Raw genomic sequence first — 26001 nt, forward strand, 5'->3', positions numbered from 1 at the left:
GGCCCTATTCAAATTCAACAAGCCATCTTTTTCTATTCCAGCTTTCTTCCTAGATTAAGTTCAGATAAGCTAATTAAAGCATGTTACAGCAAGATGGGCCAACACAGCAGTGTTTTGAAGCCAGGTTTTGATTTTTGCTGGAAAGGAAGCATGTCGCTGATGCTGTACCTTAATCAGGTCATATTGAGGTTTCCCCATATTATATTTGCCCCCTTCCTAAAACAGTAAGTGCTACCAGTTGGCCTATAACACACAGTGCGTTTCTGAATAGTGTGAAATATGGCAAATTATACATAATAAGCAGACCTCTAGGAATCTGGGATAACGAAAAACCTGATAGAGGGGACAGCCCTGAAGAAAGTCTCTGACCTTCACTTTGCTTTTTCTAAGTAGAGACTCCAAGACAGGCTGCAATGCATTTATCCCATAAACATGTCACACAAGAGAGGCTGTGCCCGAGTCCCCGAGTCCCTGGTCAGGCCTGCCTTCGCTGAAAGGTAAGAGGATCTCGGGTTGTTTACTAGAAGTATTGCACAATTCACAACACAAGTTAAAACCTGGGTTGGCAGGCTCTGCGAGAGCCACCCTGGATGCTTCCCCAGCTGCCTGGGTCAAAGGCTTGCATAACATCAGGAAAAATAATGTTTATCTGTGGTGCTATTTGAAGTGTAAGCTTCATTTAAAACATAATCTACTGTAATTTTTTCCAGCTAAATATGCAATTTTGGATTTCTAAGATATAAAGAGATAAAAAGCACTAGCTCATTGTACTGACGTATATTGTTCAGTTAATTTTAGATTTTGTCGCGCTCTCTTGGTAAACCATTTCACACATTTAGGTAATTATCTGATACAGTTGCACGTGAGTAATACCTCCAGGATGCACAGACTTGCTTTATCCCTCTTCCATGCAGTGCCAAATAAGAAGCCCTAATGAAGTCAGTGCAGTTGCTCCAATGTGAGATGCATCTCCAATGAGAGCCTCATCTTTACACCACATAGATATATAAACAGAGCGATACTGTCACTGTTTTGTTTTAAAGACTCGGTTCTGTGCTGAGTCTTCAAATTTATGTTGACTCAATAAATTGTTTGATGGTCTCAGTGTAGCATCTAGTGGAGAAAGGGTAAATAACAGAAAAAAACACAAAGCAGAACCATGCCATTACCTCTTGCACATGGCAGGGATGAAAATGTGAACTGTTGAGGAGTGGGAATGCTCACTTCCCCTGATGAATCAGCAAAACACTTCTAGGGTTACTCCGAAGCGGCTGCAGTTAACTGGGTACAGTGTGGGGCTTGTAATCCTGGCAGAGCAGGATGGTATCAGTGGCTTGAATTCAGCTCGGGAAGGTCTCTGTCTGAGGTGCGCAGTTGCTATGATGGCAATTTATCCTTTAGAAACTTCCCTACTTAGTTTAAATTTGCTCTCACTCCGGCAGTAGTGTTTCTGTCCTGACTAAGAGCCAATTTTGCGTTTCTTTCGTTCGTGCCAATGCTGTCTCCAGTCTAACTCGGGGCCAGGGCTGCTGTTCCCCACGTTCTGTCCTGACTTAGCTCCTGCACAACCCAAATGCTGTTGGTGCTGCTGCAGTGGCTGGCTGCACTGGAAACATTGCAGCCAGATCGGGCTCAGAAAGGACTTGGCTCAGGACTAGTCCTGGGCTCACAGCACAGCCAGACTTCACGGGGCTCAGGGAAGCTGTGAATGCGCAAGCAAAGCAGGAATTGTTGCTGCTGCCTTTCTGCAGATTTAATCTGGGATTCAAGAGCTTAGCTTTTGAGACATATCAAATCTTAGCAGGTCCTGAAAAATGGCATTATTGAACAACAGCAAACAAACCTGAGAGTTACATTTTTAACTTTTTTTGTTGCTGTTCTGAATGTCATTATTATAGCCTATTTATAAACTAGAGTAGGATACCAATGGCAAAAGAGAAGAAAGCTTAATTTTCAATAACCATGAACTTAACAGAGTAAAGAATAAAGGCTTGTTTTGTAATTATTTTTCTTCAGACTTTACTGGGACTTTTTCATGTGCATAATGTCTTCAGTATTTTATGGGGAGGTGAACAAAGAAGCACAAATCTGTACACCAGAATCTGCCTCTAGGCACAGTTCATAGTGGAGAGCCCTCCAGAAGCACCACTGTTAGAGGAGGGAGACAGCTATGAAATTAATGATGGGGTTGCAGAGCCAGTTCCTCATGATATGGCATGGAAATGCGCTGCCTTGGGCAGGAATACAAAGTAGAAGGTAAGTATGTCCCTCATTAAGAGTACCTCTAGAGAACACTGCGATTAATCCAAAATGATCTGAGATACAATTGCTTTGCAATTCATGAGGACTCTGTATGTTGCCATATACATTCTATGATTTTATGATTCTCATTTTCCTATCTTGGTGCAAAGAGTATATAGCTGATAGTGCTGCCTGCGGGCAGTGAGGCTGCTGAGGTCATCTCCTGAAGTGCCTGTCAGCTGTCTCCAAAATCTTAGTCCAGTCCCTCATTACTTGATGTTTTCCTTTTCCTCTGAACTGCTGGGGTTCCCATCTGGTGATCCCAGAACAAAAGCCCACCGGAATCAGGATAACTACCCTGTTTGCTGAGAACTTAAGAGAGGGCAGCAGACATCACTGACAAAATCTCTTCACAGCAGTCCAGTGACAGAGCCTAGAGCTGGAAAGAATGAGCTCCAGATTTTTACCTTTTTAACTGGAGAGGAATTACTTTTTGCACCCTTTCTGCTGTGCTGAGGTGACTTGGGAGCATCAGTAGCAACACTACTGGTAAAGCCAAGCATTCAAAAACAAGTTTGTTTCCAAGATGATGAAATACAAAATATAGTTGCATTTTTATTTGCATTCTGTTTTTTTTCTCGCTTTTTTGACTTTCCTATTTCCAAGTCCCCACAAGTGTTATGACTAGCAACGTTGTCATTATCATTCTTATCATCAGTACGATGGCTGCTTATAACAGTAGTACCTGAAAGCTAAGATTCTTAGATAATAAGCAAATTTCATGAGCTGTGGGCAACATTACAGACCTGCTGTAGATCAGATAAAAGCCACATTAAATCTGCAACTAATTGGTAGCCTTGGTGGTGGCGTCACCAAAGAGATGAAGCACTGAGCCATCCTGACCCCAGTGTGTAGTCCCTCTGTGGGTAAGGTAGGTTCAGATAGCGTAGCGGTGTAAATGCAATACAATGCTTTATTATTTTCAATGCAGACTACAGTCCACAGGGCTGACAACTTGCCATTTATTGGATTCTCTGTTCTTCTAAGCCCGTGCTAACACAGAAGCCAGTACTGTGTCTGTGAAGAGATCTTCTCAGGGCTCCATCCACCTAACAGCAGCCAAACAGTTTGAAAACTTCCAGTGGCTCTCTGGTCTTCTTGTCTTTGCTGGCTGCTTTGGAAGATGTCATCTGGTACACTCCATCCATACTATTTTTAGGGTACGTACATTTTTAAATAAAAAAAAGAACACATACCAACATTTTGCAGTCTTGATCTGAAAATAATTTTTTCACACCCTGTTAGAAAATGCAGGGAGCTGAATTTTGTGTAAACTTTGATGCTTTTTATTATTCTTACTCTGGCTAATTTCTACACGATCAGCCCAAGCCTTTTAATAATTTTTGCTGTTTATAATATGAACTTTGGAACTACTTCAGGAAGCCAGAAAGTGAATGTTCTGTGAATCAAGAATTCAGAACGAGTTGTACAGTTCCTGGAAGAACTTAACTGGTCAAAAATCTCTCTTGACAATTTTAATTACTTTGCAGGGAGGCCGGAATGTGGGTGTACCAGGAAGTAGTTTGCACGTATGTTTTGTTTAGCTGAGTTGCTGCTGTGCAGTCTTTTGTCTTTTTCTTAGGAAAGGTCAAATTTGGCAGTTTTCTGTACTGCACATTTGAGCAGATGGTTAATGCAAGGTAAAACCAAACCACAACAGTCAATAAACGCTCTTCTATTTTTCTCTTTAGAGATACTTGTAAAGAACATTTACTTTTGAAACACATCATGTTATACTGCGACAAAGAAAGATGTTTCTGGGACTGGAGTTGCATTTCTGGCTATGGCTTACCAGCGGGAGAAAAGCCTTTCACTGGTGCTTGCTGTTGGCAGACAATGTTGACCTCAAAACCTCAACTGTGAAACTGTGGAGCGGTGAGAGGTGACATACGGTCTCCTCTGTGTTTCAGATGAGTGAGTAGTTCTGTGCAAACTTCTGTAAAGAAGCCTGTGAAAGGCCAAAGTAACCAAACACTACAGTATTTTTTTAAATCCTCAGCAACAAAACGGGAAGGGATGACAGAGCAGCCATTTTCTCCTACTTCTTTTATATGTATTTGTGTTTTTCAAAAGGTTTCCCAATGTTTTACTTGAAACAGGCCTGAAATATGAAAACTGCCCATCTGAAAGCCTCAGCTTATTCCAGTGCTTGCCTCGCAGATGAAGGAAACAAAACAAACAAAAGCAACTTCTTTACAGAGGTGGAATGTGTATTGTTTATCTACACAGGCTGCTGTCACCTTAGAGAATAAAATGCCACAGCCTTCGCTCAGAAGTGGAGATCTTAGCAACATCTTAGCAGCAACTTATGCACATATGGCATACTACTTAGAAACACTGCTATATGACTTTCAGCTTGAGAGGCAACTGTCTACCTTCCTGAAAGTTACCTACAATTCAGCCAGATATAGGTCAATGTGAAGTTAGGAAAAAAAAAAATAAAGCCTGTAAGGCTGGAATCTACATGCCTGAGCTGCTTGTTTCAGAATATTAATTGGATTTCTTTTTTTGGTCACTGTAGAAAGAAATCCATAGAAGAATTGAACTAATTCCTTACAACTTGAGCCCACTGGTACTCTCTTGCTTTTTTGCATGTTTCTCTCTCTCCTCTAAAGTACTCCAGAAACTTTTGACAAGTTGCAAAACCAGGAGGCTTTGGTGGCACTTCTTAGTGCTGGTTTGCTTAATGATGGACTTAGAACAACTATTTTAGAACATGCAAGATAGCTCAGACCAAAGTTATAGGCTTGTTGCAGAAATTACTGGGTGTGGTTCTTTTGGCTAAGTCAAAGTGGAGGTCTAAATAAATGGTCATTTTTGGCTTTGTATCTATGCAACTCGTTTGCCTAAAATAAGACCACTATGGATTTCATCTCAAAATGTTGATCAAATCCCTGTTAAGGGATATTTAATTCATTGAAATGTTTTATCAGGATTTCTCATGTTCGGTACCCACAGGATTAGATAGGAAGCAAAAATCATGAGACAGATGTCTTTTCTGCTGCAGCTTTGTGTAAGAAAGGCTGAATTGCATCACACCAAAGGTCCAGATAACCTGGCACCGTGCAGTTGCCTATAGTAGAAATATTAAGGACAGAGCTGTTACAACTTCATTTCTCCTCCTATTTACCGTCTCAGTTTCTGGCAGTCTAAGGACAGAATTGGAGGCTCTGTCCATCTCTCTGTAAAGCAGCCTGTTCTGCCGTCGATTTGTCTAGTTACTTCTTGCAGCCCTCAGAATTTTTGGCGTCTAAAATATCTCATGACAATGAATTACACAAATTAAGCAGATGTTTAAATAAGTACTTCCTTTTATTTGTTTCACACTTCCATCTGAACAAATATTAGTAGATTGATCCTAGTTCTCCTAAGAAATGAGTAATTGTTCCCTGTTCACATTTCCCATGTCAGACGTGATTTTTGATACCTGTATTATGTCTCCCATTTGTTGTATCTTCCATGCAGTCCTCAAGTACTTGATCTGTCTTACTAAGAAGGCACTCCATCTTTCTGATCAATCCAGTCACTCTTTTTTCTGTTTTTCTCATGTTATTCTGATGCTTAAGATGCAACCACATATCAAGGTTCTATAAGCAGAAATGTGTGTTGTATCAAAGGAAAGAACATGATTCCTGAGGATTTGTACAGCAGTATTATGATTTATGTTTGCTTTTTCATTTTCTTCATTCCTTATTCGTCCTAACTGCCTCTCTGAGCGCTGAGATAACAATTTCAGAAAACTCTTCATACTTACTCCAAAGTATCTTTGCTGACTGATGTGAACTAATTTAGAGCCTACTACGTTGCACAGGTAAGAGGGGGTTTTTGCTTTCCTCTCATGGACATTTGTGATTATTGCATGTCAGGTGCTATTTTATCACCTATTCAGTCTTTATCATGATTTTTTGGGGGCTATTTTGTGCCAGCAGCCTTGGTTTTGGTTTTCCTCAATAATTATGAATCACTGGAAAACACTGTCATCTCACTGTTCAATCATGTTTCACTTATCACTTGTGAACATCTTTTAAAGCATAGGTCTTGCTGGTTATTCCCTTATTTGTGATCACTTATTCATCCATCTTCCTTTCAAAACCAGTTACTAATCATAAAAGAAGCTCCCGTTTTGTGCTTTATAAAAATGTTTTGGGAAATCTGTGCACGTTTGCTTTATCTAGGCTGCATGTTAGATGTTCATGTCACGTTTAGAGTTCCCTTTTTGTTCAGACTAGGAAGATACCCAGAACATACTCCGTATCCTCTGTGCCATACATTTGGATTTCCTTTCTGTGGAAATTAGACTGAGAGCAAAAGCAAGCTGGGAAGAGAATGAGAGGAGGCAGGAGACAGCAGAAGATGGTATGTACTTGGTCTTCTTCCAACAGGGAGTTGGATTATGGCTGAGAAGGACTCCAGTCTCCCAATGTTTATACAAAGTCTGTATAAGCCAGCTCCTCTTTATCAACATTTGCTGACATTGCTGACATTTTAAAGCACTACCAGATTTGCAGTTTCCATCTTTTCCCATTATATAGTGATGAGCCATGTGTTTGACTGACTGGTCTGTCATTTCCAGGTTTTCCCTGAAGTCTTTTCTAAAAATTGGAATGTCATATGCTACTTTCCTTTCCTCCAGGACAGAGTTCACTCCAAACTATAAATTACAAAGCACAGTTAATAGTTTGGTGATTTCAGATCCAAGTTCCGTTAGAACCCTGGGGTGAGAAACATGTTGTCCTGGCTGGCAGGTACCATACAATTTACTGATGCACTCCAAAACCGTACATATTAAGTTCTGTGAATATTTTTTTCTGACTTTGCCCCTAAAAAATATGTCATGGCAATCACCTCAAAATCTGCCACAAAGAACAGTGGTAGGAAAAAAGTACTCAACTTTTCTCCTGTGGTTTTCCTGAATGCTTCTGTTATACCTTGTTGCCTACGAGTTCCTCATGTTCTCTAGCAGATCTTCTGTTCTTGATCTATTCAGAGAAGTTTTTTCGCTTCAAAATATTTTTTGGCCTGCTTTATTATGGTTTTATATTTAACTTCCCAGAGTTTACGTTATTCCTCTTTTGGACAAAAGCAGAAAATAACTATTCCGCAAGTGAATGCAGAGATGGCATTCATAAAAAGCTCAAGTATTTGCAGTGGGCATCTAAAAATGCAACCTTGTGGTACTTTGATATCAGAGTGTTAAAGGCAAAGGATTTTATCGAAGGCTGGCTGGAGAGAAAAGGACTTGGCAAAAAGTGGCCCAGCAACTGCAGGTGTTAATGTTTCCATCAGCTTTTATTCTCAGCTTATTCCTAGAGGGTTATCTTTTAAATATATTTTTATGAGAAATACAGCCAGCCTCCAAAGTGGATAATAGCTTCAGCAAGCTTATTAACACAAATTATTATTTCACAGTATTCTAACAACTAGTACTGTGGAGCCCTATTGTTCCAGGTATTGCACAAACTTAAAGAGAAAGTTCGTCCCCGCCCCAAACAGTGAAATGATTCTGTCCCCGTAGCTTACCTAGGACATTGCTGAACAAACATGCTCAGTATTTATGTCAGTATTATGTTTTAACAGTGATCCCAAAGTCAAGTTCGAGCACAAACTTGCCCACTGTTCACATTGATCAGTGGCACGCTCCCCACAGGATTTGGCCAGTCTCACTTTAAGGTTGCGCCTGTGCGCCTGAAGTTTCTGTGAGCAAGGTGTGTATGTCTTGTTTTGCTGAATCAGGACCCCACTTTACAGAAAACATATCTGCTATTAAACATACATTATGCTTGATCTTAGTGTTAAGATTAAGTGCCTTGTCTCCTGCTCCTTTTGCAGCTAAACTCCACCTGTGGTGAGAGTCATTCATCTTGAATTGCTTTAATGCAGTGTTCAAGTATGTCATCTTGGCAACAAAGCAGTTTGCATGGTATTTCAGTGAGAGGTTTAAAACCCCATTCACATTTTTAATATACATTTCTCTCACATAAATTATCACAGCTTGGTTGGCAGGCCTTGCATGAGTAATAAGGTTGCTGGCACAAACAGATACCACAGATTTATTAAGTAAAGGAGAAGCTTTTGTTTGTTCTTACATTTATACGAGAGCTGTGAGGTTTAACTTGTACAAAACGGTTTAAGATACTGGCTTTTTACTAGCAGGACATTACTAGTCATGAGATAACATATCCTCCCCAAAATGCACCCGTGGCAGTCAGATATATCCTTATGCACCGGTCTGAAAATTCAGCTCTCGGTATGTGAAGTATCGATGCAAAAGGCAGCTTTCATTGCTTATACACACAGGCAGACTGTAGCAGAAAACTTGCTCTTTTATAGGACACCCATGCTGCTGGAACTGAGCTGAATACACTTTTTACATGTGAAAGGAATGTGTTCTCTTTGAAGTAAATAATGACAGAGTCACATTTCAGTTTGCTTTTTCTTTCATTCATAATTTTGGGAAGTGATTGCTCAGAGTACGTAACACAACTCAGAAATCAGAGTTCTGCAAAGTAAGTTATCTGCTGAAATCCTATTTATAAGTTCTGAGCAATGACTGTATGCAAATATCCTGCAGTGCAGTTTTGCTCCATTGATGTTGTAAGAGCGTGAGCTGGAGAACTTTGTCTCAATATCTCTTTTTAAAGCATTTAGCGTTCTTGCAATGTAGGCCTGACCTGAAGTACTCTGCACATGGTGGGTATCTTCCACTGCCTTTATTTAGAGCTTTGAATCAAGCCTTCTGTAAACAATGAATTAGTGGAATAATAATTACTGCGAGAAAGTAACTTTGGAATGTCCAGCCTTTAATATCTGTGTCACCAATTTTGTGATAGATTAGCAAAATATATCCTTTTGTAACAGCTTAAGGTTACATTTGCCAAACAAATGTTGTGTAGTTCTACAGTCACATTGAATGGTTTGGATTGCTTCTCCATTACAGGCTTTGTATAAAGTAATGTATTAATTATTATTATTAAATTGAACATAACTGTATGTTTGACATAAACCGGGCACAAGTACATGTATACGAAAATGCAAAAGGCAGACTTTGAAGCTTATGTGCAAATGAATTAAAATGTAAGTATGCAATTTGTAATAAATTTGCCATGATCTTGAAGATAATTATCAGGAAATGAAGATAACTCTGCAGCTAAGGATCCCTTTAATGCACAGAAGAACATATCTTATCCACTGCTCGAGAGGCTGGCAGTAGTTCAGAAATGCAGAATGCAGTTATTCATTGTCTCTAGTTACTGGCTATCTCTACATGCACCACAATCAGTTTGTCAATACAGCTTGGAAATGTTCAGGAAGAGCTGGAGCATTGTGGACACTATAAGGAATGACATTACTGATGCTGTGTGTTATTTTGGGGCTTTACAAAATTATCAGCCTAGGAATTGTCAGTCCACAGGAAACATTCCCATTTCAAAGTTTGTAATCTTATTTATAGACTTTCATTAATGAAGCTGAAATAACAGGAATTTATGAGTGCATTCTAGTCATAATCATTAAAAAGTCTATTATTTAAAATGCTCCAGAGGTTGTGCATTATCTAAAATTCCTGCTTGACTACCTTCCCCAAATTCAGTCTTCCAACCCCTAATTCAACTTGGTCCTGAAAGATGAGACAGATGGAGAATCCTCTGTGACTTAATACTCAGGAAAAGACAGAGGCGGCGTTTGGATTATTTAGCCTAGTAAAATGAAGGGGGTATGACTGCTTTCTTTAAAAGAATTGGAGGTAAACACTGCTAAGAGGGAAGGGCTATATTAAAGCAAAAGAACAAAATTGGCACAAGAACAATTTAGTCTGGAAATGTACAGAAGGTTTCCAAACATCAAAAGAATTGAGATTTTAGAAAGCTTCCGAATTAGAAGAGCACATGCAAACTCCATTAGTATTATTCTGCATCTTGTTATGGTTAGGAAGTGTGAAATCCAGGAACTCATTCCCAACCATGTATTCTGTGTGTGTGTTATTTGGCAAAGAGCTCCTTGTAAGAGGTCATTTTAACAAGTGGGCATTAAAGACATTTTTTAACCAAACCCTTTCACACATAATATATATACATGAAAGCACCAAGGAGTGTGAAGCTGAATCTTGCAGAACCAACTTTCCCATAGGCCACATACAAAAATCTTTATGTAGCCAAGAGGCACAACACACCTCATACCTTGGAGAACTCTGGCAAGGACTTACAGTCAGAAATTACTCTCTAGGACATTTGCCAGGTGACAGGTGGCCAAGACCAAGGGTTACACCATTAAGGCAGCCCCATTCCCCCTCTCTGGCTCGTTTCCTCCCACTGTAGGTATTTTGACTACCCAGCAGCCCTGATGTCAATGCAGACTGGCTGCCATTTAAGTGATGTTACCCTGACCTGGCAGTTGCGCTCAAAACAACTTGCAAGCCCCATGAAATCCAGAGGCACCAGTTAGCTACATGTCACCGAGGCACATTATTGTTACTGTTCAGGTGAGCAGTACCTCACCAGCCTTGTTAAATGCTTCCCTCTGCTTTGCTTTCTCGTTCCACTGCTGTGTCCCTGCCAGCCCTCCAGGCCCGGAGCGCTGCCCCACTGCACCCCTGCGCCCACCCCCGAGGGCGGCTCTGGCACTCACCCCCCAAACAGGAGGGTCCCCAGGCTGCACCTGCAGGTGCGGAGAGGTATCACCTCTCCCACCCCACCCACGTCAGGGGCACCAGCACACATTATCGGGAAGGCTGCGGCTACACCTCGTCTTTCAACAGCGCCATTTCTGAAGAGGGGGAATCCTCGCTTCCCCGGGGCCTCGCTGCCCGCAGGCACGCCGGAGGCTCAAGGGGCTGCCTGTGCTGACGGCAGCGTTTCGGGTTAACGTCCCGTGGCGGGAGCAGAGGCCAGAAAACCAGCCCATAGCTCCCACAGCCGTAATATCCCCGGCAAGGAACCTCTTCCCCGGAGCGCGAGGAGAGCGACGGAAGCAGCGGCCACCGCCGAGGGATGAGCTCACAGAACGGTGCTGCAGCCGTGAATGACAGCTCAGGTAACCAATCCACGCTGAAAGACCGCCGTGGGACACCGCCCCCTTACATTTGACGGTAGGTCCAACCAATCAGACTGCAGAATAAACTCTCAGTTCTGCCTTCTCTTTTTAACGGACAAGCAGGTGGGCCGATCAGAAGGAAAGCACACCGCCCGCTTCCCTTTCAACTCTCGCGAGTTTTCATGGGCTGGCTCCCGTCCCACCCTCCCGCCGCCGGGTGACTGCGCAGCTGCCATGTTAGTTGCTATGCTGCCAGCGCTGCCCGTGTGAGGCGGGAGGGCGGCTATGAGGGGAGGAGGCTGCTGTTCCTTCCCCCTTCTCCCCCGCAGACACTCGCTCACTCGCTCGCTCACCAGCAGGGAGGGCGCCTCTGCAGAGCCCCTCGGCCTCTCCCCTCCCCGGTCCCCTCCGCCTCCCGGCCGGGGCTGCGCACAGGGTGGCCGCCGGTGCGTGTGAGGCGGCGCCGTGCCCCGTGAGGGAGAGTCCCGGCTCGCGCGGCCGCCGCTGCGCTGCTCGGCGCTAGCCTGCCTGCCTGCCTGCGCCCCGGCTGCCGCCTCGCCGCCCCCTCCGGCCGGGTGCTGTGAGGAGAGGGGGGAAGGAGAGGCCGGAGGGGGGGGGTGTCCGCCGCCTTCCTCCCCCGGGCTTCCCCGTCCCTTCCTCCCCCAGCTCTTCCCCCTCCTCCCCCTCCCGGTCCCTCGGCCCAGCCGCCGCAGTACGATGTGGTCCCCGCCGCTGCGGCTGGGCGCGGGGCGGCTGCTGCGGCTGCTGTCGCTGCTCCCGAGGCTGCGGCTCGGGCGGTCGCTGCGGGGGAACTGAAGGCGGCGAGCGGCGCGCCCGCTCCCGCGCGCGGGGGTGCGGTGCTGCGCGCGCGCGTGCCCGAGCGTCTGCGGCGCGTGCCCGTGTGCGCGCGCGCGGGGGGTCGCGGGGCGGCAGCGGCGAGCGCAGCCCCCGCGCCTCTTCCCTCCGCCGTCCCCGCTCCCCGCTTCATCTGGAAGGACGTGGCTGTTTTATGAAGGTAAGGCGGCCGCCGGGGCGCCGGGGGCTCCGTGCCGGGGACGGGGGGAGAGGGCCGGGGGGGGCGGGGGGCTATGCGCCGCATTCCTGTGCTGTGACCCCACCCCCCTGCCGGCTGCGGGGGCCGAGGCGCCGGGGCTCCCCCTCAGCCCGGCTGCCCCTCAGCCCGGCTCCCCCTCGCCGCAACTTCGCGTACAGGTCGCCGCTGGCGGAGAGCGGCTCCGCCGAGCGCCCTTTTGGTGGAGGGGGGTGCGTGTGTGGGTGCCCCGCCTGTCCCCCCCGGGAAGAAAGGGGACCCGGCTGGGCTCGGGGGCTTGGGGCCGGCCCGCCGAGGGGGCTCGTAAACAGCCTTTGGGAAGCGAGCGGCGGGGGCAGGTCGGGGGCGCTTGGGGTCTGTAAAACGTGGTAAACTCGGCTGAACGGCTGAAAGGGATTTGTTTTTTTGTTTGTTTCTAGTGTGTTTCATGTGAAAGTTTGCGTTCCTGTGCTTTCTAGGCACACGTGCACGTTGCCCTGGTTATGGGCTGGGAAAATGGGTTTGGGTGCTGTCGTTGCATTCCTCTGGTACATTTTTAGCATCTCCCTCGAGCAGAAGGCTTGTATAATCGCGTGTGTCTATATGCGACAGAGACTTTCGGCGTACCTGGTGATGGGTTAACTCGTGTATACTGTTGCAGCACCAGCTGGAAGCGGAATAACGTCTTTTTCCTTTGAAAAAATCTCCAAGAGCGAGTTGCTAAAACTAGATAGCTGCCAGTGTAGGTGAAATGTTCGTACCGCTTGCCTATTCAAAGAATGTGTGTCGTTCAGATGTAAAATATACTTGAATGAACTTCGTGCTGCCACTTTACACCCTTCCAGGACTTCAATGTGGCCAATGTGTTAAATTTTTTTTAACTGTGAGATAGGAAATATCTATGTGATTTGTGTATCACAGAAGTGCTAATGGATCTCAGCTGAAGAATAATTGCTGGACTACAGTATGCACATACATCTTCTCGTCCATGGGGCATTTTTCTTGCCCTGAGCTAAACTCGGTGTTGAATAGTAAGGGGAGTTTAGTGAGTGCACATGTTTGTCTGCTTGTTATCGGCAAATAACTGCCCTGTAATTTTGGGAGCCACTGGTGTGTTCACACACATGCAGACATTTATGAGCTTGTCACATCGTAAATGTGCATTGCAGGAATACAAGAATGAGTTAGATTAGAACTGGTAAAAACATTTTCTTATTAGATACCTATATTGTAGGAAAGTTTTCTGGTTCATTGCCTAAACATAAAATATTCAGTACTGTAATTTTATGGATGCCATTTTCTTGACAATGGATTTCTTGCTTCACTGACCTAAAAACTTGGTTTTGCATATTGGCATGACTCTAGCTTGCACCGTGTTGATAAAATATTATGCTGAGTGATAAGCTTACAAATATGTACATATGTGTCTATACATTTCCTAGGCACGTTTATGCTTTATAAACTCAGAAATGTAACTGATTTATTTTTTTTTTAATAATTTTGTGGTCATTACAGTTTTTGTGTATTTTTAGATTGTGGTTTTATTTGTAGGGATTTTTAAGTTCAATTAAACACTGAAGTACAAATGCATTTTCCTCAAAAGCAGGAATGTATCAATATTTTACCTATGGGTATTTTTTCCTTAGGTTTTCAGTTAAGTTTGTTTGGAATCAGATTCACCTACTTAGGGTTTAGTTTGATGTTTATTTTTTGTTCAGTATAATTTTCCATGAAATGTATTGTTTGTTGCCATGCTCTACAATTCTGTTGTCCTGCTGATGTCTAATTTAGGTTGTACACAGCAGTATTGATTGTACACCCTTGCTAAAAATACTTTCAGGGTTGGGTATACTTACACTGTAGCAGCAGGAAAGTTAAGCCTATACTGTTTTTCATTGACTAGAATTAAATTATTCTTAGCAGCTACATTTGTAAAACACGAACAAAAGCAAAATCCTGTAATCTTAGAAGTAATGCTAATTGCTCTATGGGGTGGATGAGCTCTTTGTTAATGAACAGAGTTCATTTCATACCATTTACATGTCATTGCCATTAGCATATTTGGAATATATGGTAAGTTAATACCCAGGGTACATGATTTTGGCTCTGATCCCACAATGACCCCTGTTTGGGCAGAGGGATTCACCTACACAAAACTTGCTGTGGGAACTGGAGCTCAAACATTCATTCTATAGACACTAGATCGATGTTTATTGTGAGCATTTGCTGTGTGTGAATGTATTGTTGTTAATCTTTGTGTTTGTGTGGCATATCATACAGGCTTCCGCATGTGCAAAGAGCTGCAGGGTTGGTGCCCAGAGTAACAGCCTAATGTGTGACATGACTATTTTGTGAAAAAGGGTTTTTTTTTGAAATTGCTTTCATATTGTAACTTAGCACTGCTGAACAGTTCTGATTGGTATTTGAGGGTTCCATCTCGCTAGGGTCTTTTATCCTTGGTGGCTTATTTTGTGAATGTTTTGTTGAATGTACATGGAAGTTTTGTGCATTGATTCATGCTCACATATGAAATGTGTGCTGTACAAGCATGTTTTGGAGAACTGAGTGAAAGTTACAAGTTTGAGTATACTGCAGGGGAAAGTACTCAAGATAGTTCACTCAGTTCTGTAAACAAACCTGTACTTGGGAAACAAAGGCAGAGTGTCTTGCTCATGGCAGTTTAGACCTTTGGACAAGGTAAATGGATCAGGTTAAGTGTCTTCTGAAAATTATGGTGGATTAAAAATCCTGTTTTAATTTTTCAGCTAATCAAAATTAATTAAAACAAATACTAGGCATGTGTGTACTTTGTTGTTAAAGTCAATGTTAGGTTATTTTTCTGAAATTGATAAATAGCACATTTCTGTGGACTGTCTTCTTAGGTCTCCATACTACCATTGGTTAGATTCTCTGGTATATCGTAATTCTTTTACATCCTGTTTTTGCGTCACCTTGCTTCCATTCTCACCAATTATAAAAATGATCAAAAGAGAATCTTTCAGCAGATGGTTGACTGTGCTTTTTTTTTTTTTAAATACCACACTTTCACCCTAGTGCTGTCACTTTTCATAAAATGGCCAGACAAAATTGTCATGGGTTTTATTGTGCTCCAGCCTAAACAACTGTAAAAATGTTTTGTGTGTATATAATATGAGATTGTTTGTAGTGGAAAGAAGGAACTGTGAAGGTGGAAGAAGAAAAAAGCGGAAGGGAGAATGGCCTAAGCAGGAGACAAAACTGAAAGAGCTGAACAGTGGCCTGGTAATACAACAGCAGGTCTTTGCTGTCTGGGCCAGCTGTTCATATATGCTTGTTTGTAACAGAGGCTGTTTTTCCTTGAGGACTTGTAATCCACTGAATTAGGAGAAAAATAGTTTTATGTAGGCTTCTGAAAGCCTTTAATTTCTAAAATTTTGCAATTTTCTGGAAGTTTTCCCTGATATGTCATAGAATTACATATCTGCAGGTATGTATTCAAAATCTCCATTTTATCTTGGAAATTTTCAGAATTATTAGAAAACTATTGTTATGTGTCACTTAAAAAATAAATTCAAGTTTACAGTGGTTAATGTGTTCACAGAAGTTTTACTGATGTGTTGATATACCAGGATCAGATGTCTAGTTATAGGTTACAAGAATACGGTCTTTTTATGGTGATCAGTGTTACAGCGTACTGAAGTCTGCTGATTGTATGTACAGTGTCCCAGCACATGCTATGGAATATCACAGCTGGTAGTCATGTACTTAGGTAGACCAGACGAGCATAACTAGATGAATTTTTGTTTTGAGATGTGAGAATTGAAGCAGCTTCTCCTTTCTCAGCTTATGCACTTTGAAAAAAGACTTTGTAAGGTGATGCAATTAGGCCTCTCTTGGCACACATCTTTGTCTCACACTGCAATTACTTCTTGGACAAGTTATAAGGCAACTGTTGGATGATAAATGCAATTCCATTTGTGTGGTTTATGAGATACCGCCGTCTCTACAGATACATGAGGAAGGGGGAAATGGCTAATATCCATTTAAAAATCAACAGTCTTTTAATTATGAGTACTTATGATCTGTAATGAAGAATGTTCTGGGAAATATTTTTGCTGATTGGGGAATGAAGTGCAGTTGCCACTTTAAGATTTTCAGGCCATCTATAAGATTTAAGAGGAAAAAAATTGGTAATCTACTTCCTATGGCACATGTGTTCCTATATTGCCTGTCTGTTCCTTACCTTCTGCAGGGTAACTAGCTGAGAGAGTAATGACTGAATTATTCTGCATGACCAAAAGCCCAAATCTTCAAATGAAAATACAACATAGTGCTGCCAGAGTTTAACATTTCCATACTTGGATCTTTTTTATTAGAATGGCATAGATCAGATTGAAGTAAGATATATTCAGTTCCCTTATCAACACAGGATTTATACTTTAAATAAAAATCACTAAATATTTGGTATTGAATACTGAAAAACATATTCTAATGGTGCTTTTCTGGGGATGATGTTCCACTCTGGACACCTTAGTTGCATGTAACTTTCGTTTGGTAGTTTTCATAATCAAATTAAAAAGAAATCATTTAAGTGTAAACTTTCTTGTGTGTGTTAGAAGTAACAATGTAAATTGATTTGGTTTATGTTGTTAACTGTGTTTGGGTTAAACAAATGAACCTCACTTACTTTGTATCTAATAGGATATTGACTTTTAAGACACTTGACTGTACTTTAGCTTTGGCAACTTTGTTGCATTTGTGTATCAACATCTCTTTGCCCTACAGAAAACTAAGTAAACAAAGCACCGACTAAACCTAAACAATGTTCTGTGACTGTTGCAAGAGAGAGATTTGTTTCTTGTTTCTATCAGTACTGCACTGAAACTGTCTATTGAGCGCAATGGAAGTTACATAAAAAAATGTTTTCTCAGATGAGAAAATTATTCTTAGATAAGTCTTATCATTTTTCCAGTGGTTTTTTTTTGTTTGATTGGTTTTTTTTTTTAATGGCATTGGTCAGGTTTAAAACCAGAAATTGGAATTGTATCTGCAGCGGATAGCTCTCCATGTAAATCAAAGCTGCGGCTGGTAAAAGGTAAGAGCCTGCTGTGGCTCCTTTGTCTCAGAGATATGCCAACATAGTTTGTCTTGGAAGAAGTTTAGCAAGGAAGATTCCTCTGTTTTTTGGTGGAAGGTGGTATTTGCAAGGGAGTCAAGCAAGTGGATTTGATATGTGGAAAGGCTGTGTTTTTTAAAGAATGGACTGAAATGTGACATACTAGAAACTTGTGCTCCATCTTGTCAGTGCCAATAGAGATGCAGTGAATAAAAATACATATGTTGTTAATTCCTGTGTCCTGTAGGTAGAGAAATTACCTCCTTTTCATTAAGAGCACATAGAAATATGCCAGTCAGTGGAAGAGCAGTTACTGCCATTAATGCTGTCTGAACTCCCAGGTTAGAACAGTTTTATCTGGATGAACAAATAATTTCTTGATGATGCTTTGCCTTGTATTTTCCTAAGCCATGTCAAATAGTTGTAAGTTGAGAAGCATGTTCATTGTAACTTAAAGTTCTTATCATAACTGTTTTGAAAAAAAGATAATCCAAACTTCCCAGAACTTAGAACTGTGATTCAATACCTTTGCTTAAAACAAAACAAACAAACCAAATAGGAGGAAAATCACATGGTAAAGTTGTGGGTTGGTTTGATATTCCTCCCACCCCTAACCTTGTCAGTGAATTCAGAAATGGGGGAAAAAACCTGAAGTCTTTCCGTGAAGAATTGGCTTTAGAGAGAGTTAAAACTGACATGTGTGGCTTTGTATTTGTCTGTTTTGATACTTGGAACAAGCTTTTAGTGTCATCTGAAAAAGTAGTGAGATGTATTTTTGTCTTCTGATGTGTGAATAGGGTTAAAGATGACCAGTGCTGATGATCAGTGATATGTTGCATAGTAAGTTGTTTTTTCCCATGTGGATTGTGCATGTGCACTGCGTATGCCAGCTTTTTATTGTGTCTCTAAACTGCATATAGTCTCAGTACTTAAAATGTTTTACTGAGTTTATATAGTGCCCCTTTTTTAGAAAAGATACAGTACAGGAGAAGGGACATGTATCAATTTGTTTGACTTCTTAAAAATAAAACTGTACATAACTTTGCATTCTAAATCACTGTGGCCTGTAACCTCCAAACTGTGAGCTGCTATTAAGACTTCCCTTGGAAGAGGTTCTTGGCTTTTTTCAGGAGGCAAGCTGCTGTTATGATTGATGCCATAGTCTGTTTTTAGTACTTGAGTGCAAACGAGGCTATGGGTGAGTCTCGGGAATCCTAATCTGCAAGGAATTCCCCACTTACTATGTTTTAAGGCATATGTGTTGACTACTGCATCCTGTTAGCTCATCTGAATGCACTTGCTTTCTGTGGAGCTGATCTCTTCAAACCTAATCTTTGAAAGGACCTTTCCAGGTCTAATGGTTATGAAAAAGGGGTTTGAAAGATTAAAATGTTGCTGCCTCTGAAACTGAAGGGATGTGTCACCTTAGTCTAAGTCTGGAGGGAGAACAGGGGAAAGAGGAAAAGGACAGCTGCCCTGCAGTGATAAAACGGATAAGGTTCTGGAAAACATAATTAAAAAGGAAAGGTGAATATGTTTGGTTTGGGTTTTGTTTAATATCAGCAAGTCACATGACCTTGTGGGAAGCTTCTGCTTCATAACTGGTGTACACAACCACAGGAGGGGGAAACTGAAATACAGAAGTGGTATTACAAAGGAACAAAAAGATCTATATTATGGGGTCATGCCTCTAAATAATTTGAATAATTTTGGCTTACATGTTTTTTGTGAGCTTGAATTAGACTACTGATTTAGATGTTGCAGTTGCTAATACAGTTGCTTCTAGTTGTGCTTCTACCATCTCTTCTCAGGTTCACTATGTGTACAGTTGGGTAAGGAGGGATAGAATGTTAGCGGTAGTAAGAGTTTTTATACTTTTCCAAACTCTTGTAACCCTTCATTAATGAATATTTTGCTTCTATCTTGGTTTTATGATAAAATACACCATTTTGTGATAAAATACACCAATACAAGTCATAAAAAACTCCGTTTGGAAGTGGCTTGAACTTTTTGAACCTTTTAGTATTTATATTTGGGACTACTAAGGAAATAATTTCATTTTGGAGATCTCTGTCAGGGAAATTTATTTTTTGCTTTGCTTTCCTGCGTAGTGTGATCTGCTTAAAATTTTTTTGCATCTTCACTGAATGCATTTGCTATTACTTTAGAGACTTAAGGCACTGGTGATAGTGTCTTTTCCTTTAGCAGATAGTATAGATTTGAGTCCTTTGTTCTACAGCTTTTAGATCCACGGGGGGAAGTGGCTTGGTGTGAGTGTGTGTCTGGGGCGCGGCAGAATGCAGTGGATGCTCTCTGGGTTCTTTTTGTAAAGTAATTTTTTACTTTTCATAGTCCCTGTGCTTGCAAAAACTGGGTTATTTTCAAATTCACAGTTGTTAACTAAATTTTGTCAAATTGAATAATAGATGTAATAAATATATTAAGATATCTCTGCTTTTAAAAATGTGCAACTTAAAAGGCTGAGAGATATAATAAGAAAATGAGGCATGAGTAACCATTCAGGATATATACAGTTACACTGAGAACAGAATTCTTCTGCAGAAGGCTAGGAAATAGACTGCAAATTTACATCTGACAAAAAGTCCTCTAAGAGGAAATTCCTATAGGAGAACTTCATTCTTGAGATTAATTAAATGAAAGATTAGAAATTCTCTAGGTAGCTGTAAGCTATTTAATAAAGCTGAAGTAAGCAATTAAAAGACTGAGTTGTAGTTACCAGCAGAAGCATTGCCTCCTTTTTATGATCCTGGTGCTGTGTTCCCCCTGCATCCCCTGCCCCATTACATATGTTCTCCTTCGTTTTACAGGAAAGCTATATGTGCAGTTCATTAATGCTAGATGTTTTCTGCAGAAGGATTTTCATAAAAAGCACCCCTCACTGAATGAGGGTGATGTAGATGATAACTTTTTTTGGCATTGAAACACATACACAGTCCTGAGAAAACAAAGTGCTTTGTAGGAATTATACTAATGAAGTATATGTGAGAGAGCAGCTTGAAAGAGAAACCTGATGAGTATCTGAAACTTCAGCTAACATTTAGCCACCTTTGAATAGAAATTATGTTGCCAGTAAAGCTGCTTGTAAAATCTCTGGTTTCTAAGTTGCATTGATGCAAACATTTTTCAATCTACTTCTTTATCGGGTGTTTTTTTCCTGTATCTTTCAGAGAAACAGTTTAATTCTAACTATTCTGGGAAATGATTGTAATTACTCTGGTACCTGCAAAAGGCATTTCCACTTAAGTTTTTCATATTCACTCTGATTATGTCTTGCATTCTGCTGTACCTCGTAGGCTGTGACAATTTTGTGTGCTCTATCAGTTGTGTACAATAAGCTGGGATGTGTTATATCACTAGAGATCTGTCCCTTCTTTGAGGGTGATGTGCGATAGAAAATCACATTATCATGTTGGGGAGAAAAATGTATAACTGCAGATTGGCACTGGATTCCTCAAAACTGAAGTAGTTGCCATAGTTCAGCAGAATTACTATGTTAAAGTAAATAGGAAAAATGGAAAATGTGAATCTTTATGTGTACCAAGTAGTACTATTATAATAATTTTTTTCAGAATAGGTTACTGACAACTTAAGTCATTAAAGAGGAGAGTGCTCTGTGATGAGATTTTTTTCTAAAAGTGTTCATTACCATCTTAAGTTTATAAGAAAACAGATATGGTCTTCAGTGAAAATAAAGGTAGGCTGATACAGAAGTTCTAAAGGTAAACTTTGATTATTTTTCTGTTGTAAACAGAAAGCCACTTTATAAAAATCTACTTTCTAGGCTTAAATGACTGTAATTAGTACTCAAAAAAAGCCACAGTGAAACTTTTTTCTTTTGGCAATGTATAAATATCCTTATTTTTGTAACATTTAATATTAAAACATAATCTATTATCAGACTTTAAAGCAAAACTCTGAAAAGGAAGAGATGCTTTTCCTAGTGGCCATTGGTTTTGCATTTATAATAATTCTTTATGTCTAAGTAAAAATAAAAAAAAGTCAACTAATTATTACTAAAATAAATGGGCATTATTTTTGTTGTAGCTTCCAAACCATGGAAATGGGCTAGAAGCCCAGTTTGCTATGTACAATTAGTAGAAAACAAATTGTGCTTTGAAGGCCTAACATTCTGAAGGTGAGGTAGTATTCCTTGTCCCCTAACACACTCATCTCCTTACACTGTTAGTGGGATATCCAGTCGCCTTGCAAATGATTTAAAGTGTATTAAGGATGGCATAAAAATGAATGAATGCTCATGAAAGAGGGCCCTAGGGACCCAGGTCTCAAGCTTTCAATGCACTTCCAGCACTTGCAGAGCATGTTTGATAATATATGTATTCCTAATAACTGTACTATGTATAGGCCTAAAATCAGTAGGGAATTAGCTTTTCAGAAGCATATCTGTTTAGTGTCCATAATATAATTAACATATGTAGTACATGTCAGGTGTATCTGTACACTTGCTAAATAGAATATCTTCACATTGGTATTTAGTGGACAAAAGGATGGAGTGATAACATTTTAAAGTCATGTAACAATAAATCCATGTTTTACTATAGAACATACTTGAAGAGTATTGCAAGATTTTTTTGAAGTAATATTTGAGAAGCAGATACCAATGTTCATACTTCCTCTTCAGGAGTGATATGGAAATGGATATTGTATATTGTTTTTGTATTAGACTTAATGATTTCTGCCAGTATCGTACATGCTTGCACTTAAAAAAAATGTTGAAATGTTCTGTTGACTTCTTGAAACTTTGTTTGGCAATGCTATGCTTTCCATTTATTTTGTCCCTTGTTTAACAGTTTTTGTGTGTGTTTTCAAAAGCACTTCCATTCACCATTCAAGGAATTCAATAGAATTCTAATAGGAACTGCACATAAATAACTACAGAAATCAATGCTTCAATTCAGCCAAGAGTTTTTTGTGACTTCAAAAGCCACAAGAGCATTTATTATTAGAAACATACAATTGACTTTTCTTGTATTATCATTTTGCATAGTGATTTGGTTTTTACCACCACAACAAGATGTTTGACAGTTTCATTTGAAAATGATGTATTTGCATTCGGCGTTCCAAAACAGTGTAATTTTTATCTTTTCTATGAAGCTCTATTGATATTAATCTGCATGTTTAGCTCTGTGCAAAGGTTGTCAGTGAAATATTCACTGGTGGATTTCTCCTCAAAGGTCAACCAAATGTTAAGCATAGTCTCCTATTCCTGTATTGTAATGAAATTATAAAGAATGGAGTTGTGTTAATTTTTGTCTGTTCAACTCATACAATGTAAAGCATATCCATTCTCCCAGAATGTGCAATTTCCTGAGTATAACAACCACAGAAGTAACCACCCTGTGATAGCACAGGGTTGTCTTGGAAGTACTTCCAGGCTTTAGTATTTGCATTACACCTCAGGCCACGTCAGCTGTAACAGCCCTTTTGATCCTGAAGTTTTTAGCTGGGTTATAGAAAGTGAGATTGTCTCAAAGGACGTTGTTTGAGCACACTAGAAGCCTTAGGAAACTGATGCTTCTTTTCTTTTGAAACAGCCTAAAGATGATGTGACATGAAATACAGCATTCAGTGTTCAGTAGTGTTTGTTGCCTTGTAAATGGACATCTTGAGCGCTGTGGCTTTTTTGGGCAGCTCTTGTGTGCGGTTTCCATCGGGTAATAGAACAGTGTTAACACCTTGGGTGGAAAGCACATCCAGAAGGAAACAGTTTTGTTGTGGTTGTCAGGAGGGTACTCACAGATTAATGGATTTTTCTGCATTAATGTTTTGGGTTTCACTGTTGCTGGTAGTTTGGAAAACAAAGTCAGGTTAACAGTTACTGTAGGGGCTTTTAGATGGCGATAATAGCCTTCCTGCACCCTCCCAATCTCCTAATTCCTGTTTACCAGCCAGTCTGGTTCTGCATGAGGAGGATGAGGTGGTGGTAGGAACTGCTTGGTGAAATTTCATCTTGTGAACTGGTGCTAAGACTTGCCACCCACCCCTCCAATTACCTCGATGCAAACCAGCAGTCCCATGCCCATCTACTTTGTTTGCATGAGCAGGTGCTGGTGGTGGATGTGTGTTTTGGTACTTGAGAAACATTTCAGCTAGGTGGAGAGGTGGGGGAAGCATGGCCTGTCTCTTGTTCTTCCCTGTGCTAACTTTGAAGTGGAAAGACTACACAGGTGAAACTTATATTGTACCTTGAGGAAGTTTTTAGTGGTCATGAGGGGAAGAGAGGCAAGGTAGAGCATGGTGAGGAGCAAGATTAGTAACACAATGTCGTAACTGCAGTTCCATTAGCATTCAGTGTTGTTGTCACTTGGAATTACATGCATTTAGGATTTGAGTGCCCTCATGGTGTTATCTTAAAAAGGAATGATAAAGGAAGTGAAGTCAGACTTTCTGTTGGTTCCTCAGAGTTCTTCCCCATTTCCTTTTACCACTTCTGTCTAATTCAGATTGCATTTGAGTCAGCTGCTTTCATCTTGACACTTAATGTCATTCAAGCATCCACAAAGTTAGTATGCTAATGTCTGCATTTCAACTGACTGATAGCTACACCAAAACCTATCTTACTTTTGTCACTGCAACATGAAGCTTCTTTTAATGTTGCTGGCACAATTTGTAAGCCTAATGTCTGAAGTTTATTAAACATGGTTTTCTTCCTGAAATACACGCTAGCCTTTCCTCTGTTCTTGTGGTTCTGTTGAGGGGCAAAAAAGGCTTTTTGGATTTGTCCAAGAGCAAACTTTCCTCTGTATTTCTAGGTTTGTGGGTCTGCTGCTTCTTTATGAAACCCAGCTTATGGCAGTAAACAAGACAAACCAGACACCTCAAGTTTCTCTTGAAACCGCTGCCAGTATTATCCATCCCCTCTTGCACTGCTGCTCTTACATAGCCAATCCCAAATGTATCAGTGGAAAGGGGAAAAATGGGTAATTTGTTTTGAATGCCAGAAGGAGAAACAGAAGAGAAAAGAAACAGATAAGAGAGATGGGGAAGACTGGGAAAGAAGCAGTCTTCCCAGCTCTTGCAAGTAGTTGCCAAAAAAACAAGCACAGAGGTATTAAAATATATTATTGGTATGGAGCAACAAAGACTTTATTGCTTGATACAGGACATTGTTTTGTAGCTCCACCCTATCATGTAATCCCTTTATTGAACATTGTTTTCAAACTGGTTGAGGCTCCTTTATACCCTGTTTGTAGAACAAGTGGTTAGAAATTTCTCAGAGACAAAAATATAGTCCTAAATTTGGATTTAATTCTTCTCTGACCACTTTATTTACTCTATTTTTTGTACTCATCGTTCCTTTTCTAGAAATGCTTTTTTTCTGCTGCCTGGGCAGTGTGTCTTTGACAGTGTTGCTGTCCTCTGTACCATTAAAAAAAAAATCTAATATCTAATTGGTGTTATATTTTAAGCTTCTTTGTAAGCATTCCATCAGCTATATATTGGGAAAAAATTGTGGTTTGAAGTACTTGAAAGCTTATTATATAATACATATAATTTTTGCAGTCTTAGGTGAAAAAATCTGATTTTTTTCAGTTTTATTGTGCTTTTTCAGGTATTTCATTTTGGTACTGTTTGGTACTGGAACAGTCTCTTTAATTTTTTTTAATTGATCTATGTCTTTTTCTGGAATCTTAAAAATTAATCCATTTGAACTTTTGCAATATTGAACAGCATGAGAGAGGACCCCACACACTGTGGGCTGTGTGCCTGACTAAGCATCCTCATATGTGGAATTCCCTCATTCCCTCTCTACAACAGCATAGTTGGTTTATGTTTGTATCTTGTGACCTACTAAAAATATTTCCTTTCCTTCCCACTTACCTTCTAAGATCCTCTTCTGCAGAATTGGTCTATAACCACATTGTATACAATTTCTGTATTTTTGCAATGCAAAATGCCTGCTTGAGAGAGAATAAAAATTGTCCAAACTTACAAAAGAAATATATGTTTTCAGAAAATAGTTTTGTAACTATATTTTTAAGAATAAGTGTTGTTTGTAGGTTCTGAAGACAGTAACGACAATTTAAGAAAGTCTTGGTTGGTTGGTTGGTTTGTCTCCTCTATTTCCACTTGTGTTACTGGGAATGAAGTAGATCTTATCTAAAATCTCAGTAACTGGCTACAATGTCCATGAGATCTTATGAAAACTACCAAGAAGTAGAGGAAGCTGACCAAAGAGAAGACTGCAAATGGCTGTACCATAAGAGCAACTAAAAGGATGGAGAGACATTATTAGTCATGCTCTTCAAGAATCAGTCTTGAAATTAATCTTGTTCCATTACATTCATTAATAACCTTGGTGAAAAAATTATGTCTTTTTATTAAAAGCTGTGGATAACACAGAGTTCACAATTTTTCTTTTAGTATTTCAGAGGACTGGCTTATCCTCTAAGGAAAGTAAGATAATCACATAGATTTGAGTACTAAAACCAAAAATCCATACAATTTAATAATAGGAAATCAAGTATTTAAGGCATGAAGACATTTATTTGGTTTTAGGAATCATGAA

At 40.4% G+C, this 26001-nt stretch overlaps 1 protein-coding gene across 2 annotated transcripts in view; it reads left to right on the forward strand.

Annotated features, from left to right (window-relative positions):
- The first annotated feature begins 11526 nt into the window (after nucleotides 1–11526).
- Nucleotides 11527–26001, forward strand: part of PTPN4 (protein tyrosine phosphatase non-receptor type 4) — a 118328-nt gene continuing 103853 nt past the window's right edge. The window contains exon 1 of one of the 2 annotated variants that reach the window (XM_055718371.1): nucleotides 11527–12343. The gene's annotated coding sequence lies outside the window, so the exon portion shown is untranslated. Of the gene's footprint in view, nucleotides 12344–15654; nucleotides 15825–26001 lie in introns of those variants that run through there. The other variant, XM_055718372.1, reaches the window with a different exon arrangement.

Source organism: Falco cherrug, chromosome 8 (genome assembly GCF_023634085.1).
Source record: "Falco cherrug isolate bFalChe1 chromosome 8, bFalChe1.pri, whole genome shotgun sequence".
In the NCBI taxonomy this organism is placed as follows: Eukaryota; Metazoa; Chordata; class Aves; order Falconiformes; family Falconidae; genus Falco; species Falco cherrug.